The 14,891-nt window shown below is 40.1% G+C and overlaps 1 long non-coding RNA gene across 1 annotated transcript; it reads right to left on the reverse strand.

Moving 5' to 3' along the window:
- Window positions 1-206: 206 nt before the first annotated feature.
- Window positions 207-13,789, reverse strand: LOC137216559 (uncharacterized). Its single transcript, XR_010939827.1, has 4 exons — window positions 13,082-13,789; window positions 4,789-6,535; window positions 4,187-4,263; window positions 207-856 (listed from the first exon to the last, which is right to left on the reverse strand). It is a non-coding gene; the product is annotated as an uncharacterized lncRNA (long non-coding RNA).
- Window positions 13,790-14,891: the final 1,102 nt, after the last annotated feature.

Genomic DNA, 14,891 nt, shown 5'->3' on the forward strand with positions numbered 1-14,891 from the left:
GTAGTTTTGATTTGCATTTCTCTAATGATTAATGATGTTGAGCATTCTTTCATGTGTTTGTTGGTAGTCTGTATATCTTCTTTGGAGAAATGTCTATTTAGGTCTTCTGCCCATTTTTGGATTGGGTTGTTTGTTTTTTTGCTATTGAGCTGCATGAGCTGCTTGTAAATTTTGGAGATTAATCCTTTGTCAGTTGCTTCATTTGCCAATATTTTCTCCCATTCTGAGGGTTGTCTTTTGGTCTTGTTTATGGTTTCCTTTGCTGTGCAAAAGCTTTGAAGTTTCATTAGGTCCCATTTGTTTATTTTTGTTTTTATTTCCATTACTCTAGGAGGTGGGTCAGAAAGGATCTTGCTGTGATTTATGTCATAGAGTGTTCTCCCTATGTTTTCCTCTAAGAGTTTGATAGTTTCTGGCCTTACATTTAGGTCTTTAATCCATTTTGAGCTTATTTTTGTGTATGGTGTTAGGGAGTGATCTAATCTCATACTTTTACATGTACCTGTCCAGTTTTCCCAGCACCACTTATTGAAGAGGCTGTCCTTTCTCCACTGTACATTACTGCCACCTTTATCAAAGATAAGGTGTCCATATGTGCATGGGTTTATCTCTGGGCTTTCTATCCTGTTCCATTGATCTATCTTTCTGTTTTTGTGCCAGTACCATACCGTCTTGATAACTGTAGCTTTGTAGTATAGTCTGAAGTCAGGGAGCCTGATTCCTCCAGTTCCTTCTTTCGTTCTCAAGATTGCTTTGGCTATTCGGGGTCTTTTGTGTTTCCATACAAATTGCAAAATTTTTTGTTTGCAACAGCACATTTAATCTTTCTTGTACTTTGAATCTCTGACTTCTCCTCCTGTAAACAGCCAGAGAAAATTATCTGCTTTAAATGGCTTGTCTGATTAGGTCAGGCCCACCCATATAGTCTCCATTTTGCAATATAACATACCATAATCATGGAATTGATATCTCTTCATATTCATTGGTTCCACCCACACTCAAAGGTGAGGGGATTATACAAGTCTGAGAATCATTGGAGATCATCTTAGAATCCTGCCTACCACATGGAGCTTCAGACCAAAAAATGTGCAACCTTTAATCAGTGATATCCAGCTTTAAACTGAGTTTTCTGACCCAAAGCTCAGGCTACTGGTATAGAACATCATATTGTTAGGGCTGAGGCCAGAACAAAGGGAGTGCCTCAAACGAGGTTCTATAGTCAGGGATATGTCTGGTCTCCTGACTCCAATTTCCTCTCCAGCATCCACATTATTTTGCTCTGTACTATCTCTTCTACCTCAGAATCATTGGGAAACTTCTCTTCCTTTAGTGTCAAACTAGATGATAAACTAAGGGGACAGGAAAGCATACACTTTAACAGGAGACAGAATGGTGATTTTCTTCTCTTTCCCCAACTTCCACAAGTAACTCATCCCATAATTCATAACTGGCACTAAAGCTAATACATTATGATATATTTCAGCTCTTGCTACTACCTTTCCAAATGCTCTTTATGGCAGTAGTGCTCTTTGGATTAGAATAATTTCACCTCCTCTCTGGGAGGGAGGAGCCCAGTGGGCCAGAACTGATATGTGATACCATAATCTGGTTGAAGTCTTACTATGTCCCATATGTACTTTACAGGTTTTCTCACTTACAGCCCAGGACAGCACTGTGAGAAAGGTATCATGATAAGTCACAGATAACCAAGCTCAGGCTGACAGAGCCTATGTCACCTTTTCAGATAAATGGCAGGATGGGGTGAGGTCCCATCTCTTTCCCTCCCCACAGTATGACCAGGAGCTTCCCATTTAGAAGATGATAGTTTTACACTTCCTCAGTATTGTGCCCTCATGGGTACACACTCAACAACTTCTCTTGTTGAGGAAGATCATAGATGATTAAATACTGCTCCTTGGACCAAGATGCCTAACGGTGGGGTCACACAGATTGGCTGGTCCCTGAGATCACTCCCAGGCTCACTGATCCCACCCCACTGACATCAGGCTTGGGCATGTGACTAGATGTGGCCAAATATAAGAGGAAATCAAATATGCCCCTTGAGTGGAAGTGTTAAGAACCATTGAGAGGTTCCATCAGTACTCTTTTTTCCCTCTGCCTCAGAATGTCCCAGATTTCTTGTAAAGTAGTTTCACTCATCTAATCTTTCAGTAACACTAGGATATGAGAATTTAAATGATGACAGGAATGCTTGTGAAGAGAGAAGCTAAATGGCTTATACCCAAATTTGGCCTGATAGAAGATCAATTCAAATCTTATGCCCTAAAACTGAGTCAAAAGCCAGGAGAAGTTACGCATCTTAGCCAGGGTCATACAGAAAATAGTTAGGGACCAACATTTCCTTCCTTTTGCTCCATTGCTTTCTCCAGAACACCCATCATCATGCTTGTGCTTCTCTGGGTGTTTATGTTTACTGAGCCACAAGATGAACTCACATACCCAGTTAGTGGGCATTCCTGATGTTAACTCTCCAAGAGGGCCTCATAAGAGCTCAGTAAAGGTACACTGATTCCATGGAAATGGGGTGACAATTTTTCCCCTAGCCCACCTCCATTAGACAACTTTACAACACAAAAGTGGCACCAACTCTTAAACACTAGGTGGGTCTGTGTGAGTTATATTCCTTCTTGTTGTCATAGTTCCAGAAGCTCTTTAGGACATAGTTATGCTGTTTAGGGCTATGTAGTTTAGGTTAAAGTAATCTTGGAAGCAGAAGTGAGGAAGTGGGGTAGGAAGGAAACTAACACTTCAAGGGCCTACTACTGGCCAGACAGTGTGTTAAGAACTCTACATACTGTTTTTATAACTTCTTACAATTGTTCTGTAAGTTAAGTATCAGTATTCCCGTTACAACTCATTCCTCCTCCAAGGCACACTCTACCGAGGCTCAGAGAGGTTAAATACATTTTCCAAGGACACACCTGATAAGAGGCAGCATAGTTATTCTAATCCAGGGTTGTTGGATTCCAAAGTTGGGTTCTACACTGAATCTGTGCACATAGGGTGGGTAGTAACGTTTACCTTGCTCTAGAGCAGGTTTTCTCAACCTCAGCACTGTTGACACTTTGGGTCAGAGAACTCTTTGTTGTGAAGGCTGTTCTATGTATTGTGGGATGTTTAGCCTCTACCCACAAGATTTCAGTAGCACCCCCAGTTGTGACTACCAAAAATGTTTTCAGACATTTCCACATGTCTCCTGGAGCTGGGGAGCAAAATCACCACCATTTGAGAACTACTGCTCTAGATACACATTTCTGACAGGTAATTGGATACATGGGTCTGGAGACTAGAAAAAAGTCCTGAGATGAAGACAAGATTTATAGGCTGAATGGGGCCTGGCATGTAGTAGATGCCCCATAAATATTTGTTAAATAAATGCAAATGGCTTATAAAATTGAGAGTCGTCAAGCCTTTTTATATCCTTATACCAGTTCTACAAACTGAAGTAGGATCATTCTTATAAACTTTATCAAAATCTGCATTTTCAACCCAACATTTATTGCTTAGCTTTTGTTTCCCTTTGTAAAAGTAATGTATTTGAGATGGAAGAACATGTCTAAGTGAGTTACACTACCACCAGGTAAATCCAGAGCCAGAACTCAACATTAAGATGGTGGAACAAGAGACTGAAGGTCCAGTGTAGCCTGTATTTCTGTGACAGACGCCATGCTAACTACTTTAATGACATTAACATATTTGATCTTCACAACAGCCTTTAAGGTTTTATCACCATTTATGGATCAGAAATTCAAGGCATGGAGAGGTTAAGGAACTTGTCTAGGTCACACGGTTAGTAGGAGACAGAGGAAGCGCCCTTCCCAGGACTGTATGGTATTAAAGCCCATTGATATTAACCACAAAGGTATCCTACCATGCATCAACAGATATCTCTAAAGCCTTGCCCAGGGTCTGGAACTCAGTGACTTTTTAACTGAATTGAACTTAGATATAGTGACTGAATGTAGAATTCTTCTGAGCCTGCAGCATGACTCTTAAAATAATTCCTTGAACTTACATGGAAAAATATCTCCCTTCTAGAAACTCAAAGTATTTTTCTGAATAGAAATAACTTTATTCTCTGGCCCAGACCTAGCTGGCTGGGAGAAGAGGCTGGTGTGATCCTCTTTGACAGGTGAGACCACCTCCTCTTTGGGCAGTGACTTACCCAAGGTCATCCCAGAGTTTTGAGGTGAGGTCTGCCCCCGGGACCCAGGGAGATCTCCTGGATGGTACTGTAGGGTCCTGTACAAAATACACAGAAATAGTTTTTGATGCTATGCAGCACCCTACCTTTCAAAGGTTCAATGGAAAAGTATTTTCTTGAAGTTATCTGCAGCCAGAAGTAAGGGAACATGACAGCACATGGAATGAGAACAAACAGGATGATGACTTTCTTCCTTTTCCCCAGCTTCTCCAGGGGAGGAGAGCAGAAAACAGCAGGTTTTCCAGGGGCTCTCTCTTTACCCCCTTTCTTACCCCTTTGCTCCAGCCCAGCCCTTTGTGACATTAGAGTAATGTAGACAGAAGCCAGGAACCTGGGGTGCCCTGACAGTGGGGACAGAAAGATGGGAGGTGCCTGACAACCAGAATGGTACATCAGGAAACACAGGTACTGAAGCCCATGCCATGGCCATTGGTTCATCCATCAAGCTCTCAGTTTCCACCTGTTTGTTTGCAGTGCCATCACTCTACCCCAAAGCAATGAAGCTCACACATAACACAAATATGTTTTTTCCAAGTGAGACTAAGAGGAGTGAAGTGACTTACAGACATGAACAGGGAGGTCTCCTGTCTCTCTTGATCCAGTGTCCAGTGTCCTGTCTGGCAGACAAGTGGCTTTGATCTCACCCTTCAGGATCTCAAAGAAATCACTCTTCTCTCATGTGAAACAAGGAAATAAGGGGACAGGAAAACATGGGAAACACGGGAAACAGAGTCAGTGGTGAGTTCATTCCCTTACCCCAAACTCCATTCATGGGGCACATGACTCAGTTGAATGGAAATGGTGCAAACACCTTTTTTCCCCAGCCCTCAAGGCACTTATTCCACTGCATGAAACGGCGTTGACTCACAGTCAAAATGGAAACATGTGTGTATTTTCTTCTTCTCTCCACATGCTCTCCAGATCATGCTGCCCCTCAAATATATTCACATCTGTAGTTCACCCTCTCTTGCCCCCTCCACTACTAGTAGGGTAAAGCTCCACCAGATTCCTGACTCTCAGCAGATCTGTCCTCAAAAACTGTGAGTCCCTCTTCCTTTTTCCTTTGAATGTATGGCTCGGCTTCCGTCTTCACAGGCCCATTGAGGCTGGAAGGGAATGGGACCAAGGCCCTAAGTCACACAGTGACTGTACCGTCCTCACATTCCCAGGGAGCTGGATGCCTCCTGATGAGCATCTTTCTGATCCCGGTGGATCACTCCAGGAGAGCAGGGAGGTGGCAGGATCCTCCTTTGGAAGAAAGCTGTTTCTAGGCAAGAATTATAACTCAGAGGTTGTATTCAGTTCCATCAGTTTTAGACATGGAGAGAGTCACAGAGTAAGGTTGTTCATGTGGTAGATTCTTTTAAAGGAATTAATTAAGGCCTCCTGGCAAAGTGAAGGGAGCTGCCTCTGATGAGAGCCAGGCAAAGGGCTTCTGAGAAATGACCTCCTCTCCCTGAGACTAATTGGGGAGGAGCGTGGATGAGGTCTTTCCTTGAGGGCCCTGGGGGACAAAGAACCCCATGTCTAGCATAATCCACCCAAAACAAGAGTAAGGATTTATAGTGAAGCCCAGAAGGAGATAACTACATGTGACAAACAGTGGCTGGACACTTTTGATGAGTGCTACAACGTTTCTTTTCCCACCCCATATACTGGCAGAAAAGAATCACAAGTCATTTTTTCAGTACGAAATGGGAAACACCAAATAAATTAGTCAGTGAATAAAGTTTCTAGGAAAACTAGCAGTAGCTCCTCCACCCAAGGCTGAACTGGCAACCAAGACTCTGATAAGCAGCTCTGCATGCTAGGGTAATAATGGAAGTTTCAGAGGAGAAAAAAAAGAGGCGGGTAATAATGGAGCCACCCCGTTGCCAGGTCAACAGACACTGAACTGCTCTGGCCAGCCTCCCTTTAAGCCTCTTGCCCAAATCACCCATCACTGTGAACTTAGACTGAGTGAAAGAGGAGACGACAACCCAGAGAGTTTGTGACTGTGGGACAGCTCCTCTTCCAACACTTTAAAATTATGGACTCCTTGCTGTTGGCAGAGTGAAGAGAGGGCCTTCTCTGAGTGAAAATCTGTCCATCACAATGGGTGGTTGGTCAGACATGATTCCCTATCACTTTTTCATGTTGCAGCTGATTCTCTCTCTTCTGCTCCTCATCATATTAGTGTCCCACAGGGCTTTTCAAATGTGGAAACAACTTCGGACAACTTAACTCCAGGAGATTCAGCCTCTCTAAGATGAAAGATTCTCAAACTCCATTGGTGTCTGCAGCTCTCAGAAGAAAAGAACAAAGAACAGGCTGAAAGAGAAGATCATGTAGTCCATTACCATCACCTTTTGGTATTGAATAGCTGGCTCTGGCTTTGCTCAAAGAACCAGGGATCTCCACGCCATGTGACATAAGAGCAGAAAACATAAAGATCAGCAAATATGCCTCTGTATATTTTTGTTATTATCTCCTGAAGTTTCTCATTTTGTACAGGTTTTGTAAGTAGCCTTTACTGTAAATACCCTATACTATGTGACAGGGATTGTGTTAAGTGCTCTACTTGCGTCATCTAATCCTCAGCACAGGTCTCTGAGGTAGGTACCACTTTTATACCTGTTTTACCGAAGAGGAAGTAGAGGCTGAAGGGGTTTGTCTGCAGCACCAGCTAATTATAAGTGGCAAGGCTGGGACTCAAACCCACACCATATGACCCCCAGACACTCACTCTCCCCTTTGATGTTCCCTGGTGGGCATAGAGTGTGACAGTCCTTTGTGGTCCTGGGTGAACAACTTGGTGAGATGGAATGATTTCTCCTGGCTACTTCAAATTTCCCCTAGCTTAACATGAAGTCCTTTGAGGCTATAGCCTGGTGGAGAGTCAACACAACCAAGCCTCTTAACATTTCATAAGTAGCCTGATGACACACTTGTATAGAATAGAGGAATCCTTTACACATCAGCAAATAATGGTCTTCTTTTATTTTTTGAATATATTCTTCTTTGAAACACATTTCTTTGCAAGTTCATGTGGGAGTTATTTAAAAGATAACAAAATGTAGGTTCCTTGGGATATTCTACAATATATAGGCAATCATGCATGTCATCTGCAAATAGGGACAGTTTTATTTCTTCCTTTATTTCTTCTTTTCTAATTTGTATGCTTTTCATTCCATTTTCTTGCCTTCCTGCAATGGCTAGAACTCCCAACACTATGTTTAATAAGAGTGAAGAGAGCAGACATTCTTGTCTTGCACGCTGTCTTAGGGGGAAAGTATTCAGTCTTTCAGCATTAAGTACAGTGTTATCTGTAGGTCACTGTCAATACTCTGTATAAAGTGGAGAAAGTTTCCCTCTATTCTTTTTTTTTTTTTGCGGTACGCGGGCCTCTCACTTTTGTGGCCTCTTCCGTTGCAGAGCACAGGCTCCGGACGCGCAGGCTCAGCGGCCATGGCTCACAGACCCAGCCGCTCCGCAGCATGTGGGATCTTCCCGGACCGGGGCACGAACCCGCGTCCCCTGCATCTGCAGGCGGACTCTCAACCACTGCGCCACCAGGGAAGCCCCAGTTTCCCTCTATTCTTAACTTAGAGTTTTTAATCATGAAAGGGTTTGGAATTTATCAAATGCCTTTTTTTTAGTTTATTTATTATTATTGTTATTTTTATTATTTTTGGCTGTGTTGGGTCTTTGTTGCTGTGCACGGGCTTTCTCTAGTTGTGGTGAGTGGGGGGCTACTTTTCGTTGCGGTGCCCAGGCTTCTCATTGTGGTGGCTTCTCTTGTTGCGGAACATGGGCTCTAGGCGTGCGGGCTTCAGTAGTTGTGGCATGCGGGCTCAGTAGTTGTTGCTTGCGGGCTCTAGAGCACGGGCTCAGTAGTTGTGGCGCACGGGCTTTGTTGCCCTGCAGCATGTGGGATCTTCCGGACCAGGGCTTGAATCCATTTCCCCTACATTGGCAGGCGGATTCTTAACCACTGCGCCACCAGGGAAGTCCCTCAAATGCTTTATATGCATTAATTGAAATGATATATATTTTTTATTTGGTGGATTACATTGGTTGATTTTTGAATGTTGAATCAGCCTTGCATCCCTAAAATAAACACCACTTGGTCATGGCATGGACACATCTACACCCCACATATTTTGATATATTATGTTCTTTTTTTTTTTTTTTTTTTTTGCAGTACGCGGGCCTCTCACTGCTGTGGCCTCTCCCGTTGCGGAGCACAGGCTCCGGACGCACAGGCTCAGCGGCCATGGCTCACGGGCCTAGCCGCTCCGTGGCATGTGGGATCTTCCCGGACCGGGGCACGAACCCGTGTCCCCTGCATCGGAAGGTGGGCTCTCAACCACTGCACCACCAGGGAAGCCCGATATATTATGTTCTTATTACTCAGGTCAAAGTATTTTATAATTCTCTTTGTGAGGTCTTCATTGATCCATGGATTATTTATAATCATGTTGTTTAAAATTCAAGTATTAGAGGATATTCTGATATATTCCTGTTATTCATTACTAACTTAATTCAGCTGCCAGCAGTGACCATACTCTGTATGATTTTAATCCTCAAATTTTTTTAAACTTGTCTGTCTTAAGAATATGGTTGAATGTTTTTGAATATTCCATGTTTACTCAAAAATACTTATTCTGCTGTTGTTGGTTGGTTGAAATTTGTTCTACAGATTTCAATTAGGTCAAGTTAATAGTGTTGTTCAGGTTTTTTTTTAATTGATAGGCTTAATTTTTTTAGAGCAGTTTTAGGTTTACACAAACAGTAAATCAAAAGTACAGAGTTCCCATACACACCTTCTGCCCCCAACAGTTTCCCTAATATTAGCATCTTGCATTAGAATGGTACATTTGCTACAACTGATGAGCCGCTATTTTTTTCATTTTATTATTTTATTTTTTATTGAGAGATAATTGACATTTAACATTATATTACTTTCAGGTGTACAACAATGATTATATGTATATACTGCAAAATGTCCACCACGATAAGTTTAGTTAACATCTGCTGATGAACCAACCAATATTGATGCATTATTATTAACTAAAGTCCAGAGTTTATATGAGTCCACTCTTTGTATTGTACACTCTATGAGTTTTGACAAACGTATAATGACATTTATCCACCATTGTAGTATCATACAGGATACTTTCAGTACCCTAAAAATCCGCTGTGCTCCACCAGTGCATCCTTGCTTTCTTCTCCCTGGTCCCTGGCAACCACGGATCTTTTTACTGTCTCCATAATTTTGCCTTTTCCAGAATGTCATATAGTTGGAATCATACAGTATGGAGCCTTTTCAGTTTGTCTTCTGTCACTTAGAAATATACATTTAAGTTTCCTCCATGTCTTTTTGTGGCTTCATAGCTCATGTAGTTTTATTGTTGAATACTGTTCCATTTATAGATGAACCACAGTTTGTTTATCCATTCACCTGTTGAAGGACATCTTGGTTGTTTCCACACTTTGGCAATTATAAACTACTACAAATATTTGTGTGCAGATTTTCATGTGTTAATGTTCAGGATTTTATATCCTTAATTTTTTGTCTACTTGCTCCATCAATTATTGAGAGAGGAGCATTGAAATCTACAACTATAATTTCAGATTTGTCTATGTATCTTTTCAGTGTTAGGATTTGCTCAAGCATTTTGAAGCATATTATTGGGTGCAGCATATTTAGGATTTGTATGACCTCTTGATGAATTAATCTTTCTATCATTATAAAAATGTCTTTGTTTTTCTGAATATTGCTTGTTCTAAAGTATACTTTGTCTAATGTTAACATAACCACAAGCCTTTCTTGTAATTAGAGTTTTTCTTAATATACTTTTCTACCCATTGAATTTAGCCTATTTGTGTCTTTATATTTAAAGTCTATTTCTTTTTTTAAGATTTTTTTTGATGTGAACCATTTTTTAATGTTTTTATTGAATTTGTTACAATATTGCTTCTGTTTTATGTTTGGGTTTTTTGGCTGTGAGGCATGTGGGATCTCAGCTCCCCGACCAGGGCTCGAACCCGCAACCCCTGCACTGGGAGGCAAAGTCTTAACCACTGGACCACCAGGGAAGTCCCTAAAGTCTATTTCTTGTAGAGCAAATATTTGAGTCTTGCCTTTTCATCCAGTCAGACAAGCAAGCCTTTTAATTGGAGTGTTCATAACACTTATGTTTAATGTAATTTTCAACAAAATTTGGTTCAAATTTGATATTTTGCTATTTGTTTTCTATTTGATTGTGTCTCTTTTTAAATTTTTCCTCTTTTCTTGCCTTCATTTGGATTACTTGAACATTTTTAGTAATTTATGTCATCTCCTCTGTTGGCTTGTTAGTACACTTTATTTTTACTAGTTTCTGTGGAATTTGCATAATGTATTTTTAACTTCTTACTATCTACTTTCAAATACTGATTTAGCAATTCACATATGAATGTAAGAATCCTACAATAATCATATTCCATTTTCTTCTCCCTTATTGTGGTATTTTTGTCATATATTTTACTGGTGTATATCATATAAATTCCATAATGTATTTATCTTATATTAGCTTTTTGGGGTTTTTTGTTTGTTTGTTTGTTTGTTTGTTTTTTGAGGTATGCGGGCCTCTCACTGCTGTGGCCTCTCCTGTTGTGGAGCACAGGCTCCGGACGCGCAGGCTCAGTGGCCATGGCTCATGGGCCCAGCCGCTCCGCTGCACATGGGATCCTCCCAGACCGGGGCACGAACCTGTATCCCCTGCATCGGCAGGTGACTCCCAACCACTGCGCCACCAGGGAAGCCCAATCTTATATTAGTTTTAAAATAATCTTTTAAAAATATTTAAAACTGAGAAAAATTATATTTACTTACATATTTACCATATTTAGTGTTCTTCAGTTCTTTGCCCAGATTCAGTGTTCCATCTGGCATCCTTTTCCTTTAGTCTGAAGTACATTTTTAAAAATACTTTTTATATTGCTAGTCTACTGGCAACAAACTCTCTCAGGCTTTGTTGAATACTGAAGTATTTTATCATTATTTTCAAGGATATTTAAATAGACATCAAATTCTAGTATGACAGTTTTTTTTTTTAAGCACTTCAAACATGACTTTCCCTTGTATTCTGGCTTACACTATTTCTGATAAGTAATCCATACATAGTGACTTTTACCTTTGTTTTTCTTTCTGTTTCTTTGTCAACTTCTCCAGCTGCTGTTAAGATTTTCTTTTTATTACTAGTTTTCAGATATTTTGTCATTATATGCTTTGGTGTGGCCTTATTTGTTTTTATCCTGCTTGGCTTCATTGAGATTCTTGAATCTCTGAGTTTTTAGTTTTCCTTAAATTTGGGAAATGTTCTGCCATTATTTTTTCAAATATTTTTATTGTTCCCTAACTATATATATATATATATATATATATATATATATATATATATATATATTAGACATCTTGGTATTGTCCCACAGATCACTGAGGAAACTCTTAGTTTCTATTGCTAGGCCAGCCAACTCAATGACCTTTTATTTTGCAGTGTCGAGTCTACCATTAACCTCAATGAATAAAATTTTCATTCAGAAATTGTATTTTTAAATCTCTCAAAGCTTCACTTGGTAGCCTTTATGTCTTCTATTTAACTCCTTATTATATTAATATTTTCCTTTAAATCCTTGGGAACATTTATAATAGCTCTTTAAAGTCTTTGGATGTTAACCTCAACTGAGATGCTGCTATAATTTCTGGGCTGTTTATATTGACTATTTTTCCCTCTTGATTATTGGTCATATTTTCCTACTGTTTTTGTATTGCTAGAAAGTTTTTATTAAATGCTGGACATTGTGAATTTTATGTGGTTGAATATCGGGATTGCTTTCTTCCTTTAAAGGGTGCAGGATTTTGTTCTAGTAGGCAGATCATCTTAACTCTTTTGAGGCTTATCTTTAAATTTTATCAGGCATGTTTACGGTACGTTTTACTCTAGGGTTATTTTATTACTAATACTAAAATATTTTCCTTCCGAGGACTCTACTGAATGCTCCCAGTATTCAGGAGGACTCTGCAATTTGGCTGATGACAACTGAATGATTTCCCACCTGTGCAAGCTCTGAAAATGTTTCAACCTGCAGCTCCCCAGTTATTCAACAGTTGTTATTTGCTGGGTTCTATATATGTGATAAGGTCAAATATGTTAAGAATTTTGTAAAATCTTTGAGGTCCTTACTGATAATTTTTGAAAACACTATTAGTTACCAAAAAAATATCCCTTGTATTATTCTTTCTCACTATAATTATGAATTTTTCTACTTGTCCTGGTATTCTGATTTATATTTTTTGCTTTATGCCTTTAGGTGCATATAAATAAAGGATTAGGATACCATCTGGTGGATTGATCTTTTCTCTTTATTAAATGTCCCTCTTTATCTATACAAGTGAGTGTCCATTGCCTTGAATTCTACCTTGTTTGATATTTTAAAAGTGGTACCAGAATTCTTACAGATACAATTTGCATAATATACCTTTCAACATTCTCTTGGTTCCACCCTTTCTCTGTTCTTATATTCAACGTGAATCTTATATAACCATCTTATAGTTTTATTTTACTGGAATACTGAGAGGCCGAGTGGAGATTTAGACCCAATTAGAAGTGACAAGTTCCAACACCTGGACTCTTAGAGCCTGAGCTGTATTGCTTCCCTGAATATTGCAAGTCCTCTCTCTTCTTGGTCTCCATGCTCTCCTTAGCTGATCCCATTCACTTCTGCAGTTGTCACTACAATTCCACATGTCTAGCCCAAACTACTCTTTGGCCCTACAGACTTTTATTCAATTCTCTAGTGGAACTTTCCTCCTGAATGTCCCAAACTTACCTCAGTCTCAACAGGTCCAAAATTTGTTCCACCATTAATCAAGATTAACACTGTTTCTCTGTCCCAGGCTTCCAGCTCAGTGATGTTCAAGCTGCAATGCTGGCTCTGGTCACAAAGGTGACCCTTTACTTTTTAAGTTTCTTCAATAGACATCCAAGTTTTGCTAAAAGAGAAAAATAAATCTGTCCTTATTTTTAAAAACAAGTTAGGAGATATTATCTACCCCACAGTACCTATTCAGTTCAGTTTTGAAAATGTATATGAATCAAAGAGATTGACAAAGTCTACTTGGCACGTTCTTCCCCACAAAATATGCATTCGTACAACAAATGCCTATCTTCACGCATTGCTGACAGGTGACTTAATTTTCTCCTGGAAAGCTTTTCTCTGTGTCCTTGCTTCTACTTCTTCATAGTTTCTGCTCTCCCCTAATTTCATCTTCCTCACAAGTTGGACTTAACATGATTACCTCTCCAGTCAGAGACTCCCATTGTTTTCCTTTTTGCTTCCCAACATCGATTGCCTGATTATCTCTACTATGCCCATTTTTATTCAATGCGAGAGAAAATACAATTCCTCTTAGAATAAACAGTGGGATTAGGATTTGCTGTTACTAAAATATGTTTCAAAACAACAAAATTTTAAAATTATATTTAAGAAAATAGGTGGCTGTCTCTAGGTGTTCCTTAACTCCTTGGACTTAACATGATTACCTCTCAAGTCCTCAATCTTAGGGACTCCTTTTTTTTTTTTTTTTTTTCAGTACACAGACCTCTCACTGTTGTGGCCTCTCCTGTTGCGGAGCACAGGCTCTGGACGCGCAGGCTCAGCGGCCATGGCTCATGGGCCTAGCCACTCCGCGGCATGTAGGATCTTTCCGGACCGGGGCACGAACCCGTGTCCCCTGCATCGACAGGTGGGCTCTCAACCACTGATCCACCAGGGAAGCCCTAGGGACTCCTTTTTTTTCCTTTTGCTTTTTTTCCTTTTTGGTTCCCAACATCGATGGCCTGAATTTCTCTACTATGCCTAATTTTATTCAATGTGAGGGGAAACCCGTCTCCGTTTAGAGGAAACAATAGGGGCTTCCCTTGTGGTGCAGTGGTTGAGAGTCCGCTTGCCGGTGCAGTGGACACGGGTTCGTGCTCCGGTCTGGGAGGATCCCACATGCCGTGGAGCGGCTGCGGCCGTAAGCCATGGCCGCTGAGCCTGCGCGTCCAGAGCCTGTGCTCTGCAGCGGGAGAGGCCACAGCAGTGAGAGGCCCGCGTACTGCAAAAAAAAAAAAAAAAAAAAAAAAAACCATAAAAGAGGATACAATAGTATTGGAATTCGCCACCACGAAGATATCTAAAAAACAGCCATTTTAAAATTATATTTTAGAAAATAGGTGGCTGTTCCAATCATTGCTTTAATGGATTAGGTACTTGTTTTATTGAAAGGCTGAGAGCAATGATTTTGGACCCAACAGTTTGGGTATATCCTGGTTTTAAAATTTACTAGCTATACAACTACAGGTAATTTGCTTAATCTCTATGTGCCTCAATTTCCTCCTACATAAAATGGGTACATTGATAGTATAGCCCTCACAGACTTCTTCTAAGGAATGGATTGATTAGTACCTATAAATAGCTGAGAACACCGTCTCTAATATGGTACACACTAAAAGTATGTTATGAATATTGTTATTATTACCATTTTTCTGCATAGTCCAAATTAATATGATGACATATATATATTCAGAATTGTTTTAATGGCAATAAGATTATAACTGTACAAAAAAATAAAAATCTAATTCAGATTTGATGGAGA

This window comes from Pseudorca crassidens, chromosome X, assembly GCF_039906515.1.
Source record: "Pseudorca crassidens isolate mPseCra1 chromosome X, mPseCra1.hap1, whole genome shotgun sequence".
Classification (NCBI taxonomy): domain Eukaryota; kingdom Metazoa; phylum Chordata; class Mammalia; order Artiodactyla; family Delphinidae; genus Pseudorca; species Pseudorca crassidens.